We start from the raw sequence: 3,612 nt of genomic DNA, 5'->3' as shown, positions 1-3,612 counted from the left end.
ACATAAGCCTTCTGAAGTTGTCTTCTTCTGTAACTCCTCTCGGGAGAAAGAGGCAAAGGCTACAGGTTGATGAATATGGAATGCGGCAGCTCCCATCCTCCTGATTATAAAAGTCAACCTCACATTGCTTCGGGAACCCAAGAGGGGGGACAGAATCTGCCCCTGTGACAAATACCATCAACTCCTCGAAAGAAACATCCATCTCCTCTTCTGTTGAGACACATACAAACAGTACAATCACATGGTCATTAAAAGAACTAGTTATAGTTGTTTACAAGAACTTGAAGAGAATGTACATTCAGTATCCAGGGGTTTCCCAGGTGTGTGCGTGTGAGGGGATCCTATGATAGATTTTTGAGGGCTGCTTCAGATCATATTTTTAATATGGTAGCAGATAAAGGCATTGAATCAAAAATATTCAGTTGTGCTATTACAAAAAAGCTAGTATCACACACCTTGAATGGACATCAGCAGCACTCCCACTGGAAGACCGTCTCCTCCTCCTGTTCTTGTGGTTGCTGCCCTGTGGACTCCAGGATATAGTGAAGAGGTTCCTGATGTCATTCCTGGAGAGTTTCTGTGTGGTGTTGTGAACAGTGGGAGGAATTCTCTTCAGTTCATCACCACCATCCCACACTGGCACATGAATTCATCCCAACAATGAACTGTTGGACAGAGGCTGTGTAAATGTTTGGCACACCACAGTCCGCTATCCCGTCTCCCAATGTGCATTTGAGCTCCTCTCGCTCTCATTGGTGCTGCATTTCAAACCTGAGTATACCCATAAATGAGTTATTTGTAGTCATATAGATCTTAAGGTGTACCGTGGACAAAAAAAGTTTGACAGTGTTTCAAGATAGTGATCAGTGATAAAAAATATCGTTCTATTTTAAACAAGAACTATAACCTACATTAGTCTTGGACGGCGGTCCAGCGTCTGCCTGAAACTGCCAGCTGAAGCTTGGACGGGCGGTCCAGCGTCCTGCCTGAAAGTGGAAGCGCTGTCGGCGGGCGGTGGCTTGCAGCCTGGCGGAAAATGAAAGGAAACAAATCCAGATCACATTGTGATTTTTAAGATTTTTGTAAACCATGGTGGAATAAGTATTTGGTCCCCCCAAACAGCAAGGTTCGGCTCTCAGACCTGTAACTTTTCTTTAAGAAGCTGTATGTCCTCCATTCTTACCTGTAAAAGGTACCTGTTGACCTGTTTCTGTAGAATGACACCCTGTCCCACCACTCCAACAGGGGACTCCAAAAACACTGGCCAAGACCAAGAGCTGTACGTGTACCTTGATGAACCTTAGAGAAATGAGTTCCGTGTGGGTAGATGAGTGGAAGAAACATGCATAAGGGTAAGCCTAAACAATTCACGAAACAAATGCCATGCAAAGGTAGACTTACCCATACGTGAAGTGATCCTCTGAACAGAATGCTGAAGTAGTGCAACTTTAAAAGTTATTTGTCGCCTTGTAAGCTCCTTCGTCGACGGCGTAATGGTCCCCTGCTTCGAATTTCTAAAACATTGTAATCTGCAATATGAATCATGCATATTCAGTTTCTTTTGCCTTGAAAAAGAATGTCTCAATTAATTAAAAATATAATAATCAACAATGTCCATCAAATGTTGAACACTTCATGGATATGAAAGTAGTTTATTAAAACTGTTCCAAGCAAATTGCCATGTCCTTAACTAGGTGATTTCCTGGATTCATATGCGAGTCAGCTCTAGAGCAGGCAAAAAAAAGTGTAGCATACTACACTCCATATATATTCGAACATTTCCAAATTCACCTGTCGCAAAACCACAAGACAAAAAAAACATAATCACCTCTTAGTCACAGGGGTCACTATTCTGACAACAGCTGTCAAAATATGTGACCCCTTAGACTAAGACCAGTGATTAGTGTTTTTTGTCTATACATAAAGCATGAAGATAAAATACGTCCACCTGAAATGGTTTGGTTGTGTGGTGACAGGGGAATTTTGGAATTGTTCAAATATATATTATTTATTTATGGGGACAATTCACAGTGAGTTCACAATCAAATTATTACTTGGTTATTGATCATTTCCGCCCACAGCTCTTGCAGATTAGGGACCAGCCTCATGCTTTATTTCAACCGCATCCTCATGACTAAGTCTACTCTGTGATGTTTATTAGTGGCCAACAGAATAAACACACACAAACACACACACACACCTTAGTTTCTTTATTTAGACACCGGCCTGATGGTAGCTCGTGTGCGATGCGTCCAACGGACGTTTTCTTCTTAGTCCAAGAAACACACTTCCAACACGAACACGAAAACCACTCGATACGGTACACCGTCGTCCTCTCCGGTTAACAGTCAGCGTCCTCTGGATCAGGAACTTTCTGCCGCTAGCTCCCGCTAGTGTGCCTGTTAGCCATTTTGCTAGTGTACCTGTTAGCCTTAGTGCTAGTGTACCTGTTAGCCTTAGTGCTAGTGTACCTGTTAGCCAGGCACACTAGCACAAAGTTTGTTCTAAACACTGCGGTAGACAAGAAAAGTGCCGTTGTGTACTCCTCTACACCTCGTTAGTCTAATTATCTTCCCAAGCTAAAGTATTATTCTTTGCTTTGTGTGATCAGCTTGTTCATCTCCTCGAGTTGCAACTCTCTATTCTACCGTCTTCCTCATGTCCCTTCGTCTCTCCGACGTTCCAATTCAATTTTAAATCAATTTATTTATAGTATCATTCATAACAAGCGTTATCTCAAGACCAATTTACAGATAGAGTAGGTCTAGACCACACTCTAGAATTTACAAGGCGCCAACAATTCTAGTAGTCCTCCAGAGCACAGCAACAGTGCGACAGTGGCGAGGAAAAACTTCCTTTTAGGCAGAAACCTGGGCAGACCAGGTTGGGAGGCGGTGTCTGACGGGCCGGTTGGGATTAGAATGAGAGAGTGGCGTGGTACAGTCACAAAAAATAAATAAATAAATTAAATAGTAGTTTGTTTGTGTAGTTCTTTGTGCAATAGCAGGGCACTGTGGGCGTTACAAGGCACAGCAGGACGTAGCTGGGCGGAGCAGAGTGTGGTTAGGATGTAACATGGCATCGCAGGACGTGTAGCGGGACCATGGCGACAGCTGCTACCTGATTTTTGGCCCTCCCTGATCCGAGGAGGAACATGCTGGGCGAAAAAGAACAGAAGGACTCCGGGGAATGACTCCCCGGAGCTAGGTTGTAACAGGCATTTCTGGGACATGGATGCACAAATTGGAAAGTAGATAGATGAGAGATGAACTCTGTGGTCAAAGGAAGTCCCCAGCAGTCTAAAACTATTACAGCATAACTAAGAGAGACAGGGTAAAGAGAGGAGCCTGGCCAGGCTAGAACTCTCCCCAACCTGATCCCATCCCTCTGTCTAGAGGAGATGGGAAGAGAGAGCAATATCCATCCCTCTGTCTAGAGGAGATGGGAAGAGAGAGCAATATCCATCCCTCTGTCTAGAGGAGATGGGAAGAGAGAGCAATATCCATCCCTCTGTCTAGGGGAGGTGGACAAGAGAAGGGGAGGGAGGGAGAGAGAGAGAGAGAGAGAGAGAGAGACATGACCATCCCACTGTCTAGCGGAGGTGGATATGAG

The sequence above is a fragment of the Etheostoma spectabile genome, chromosome 2, assembly GCF_008692095.1.
Source record: "Etheostoma spectabile isolate EspeVRDwgs_2016 chromosome 2, UIUC_Espe_1.0, whole genome shotgun sequence".
In the NCBI taxonomy this organism is placed as follows: domain Eukaryota; kingdom Metazoa; phylum Chordata; class Actinopteri; order Perciformes; family Percidae; genus Etheostoma; species Etheostoma spectabile.
Note: the sequence above shows the minus strand (reverse complement) of the source record.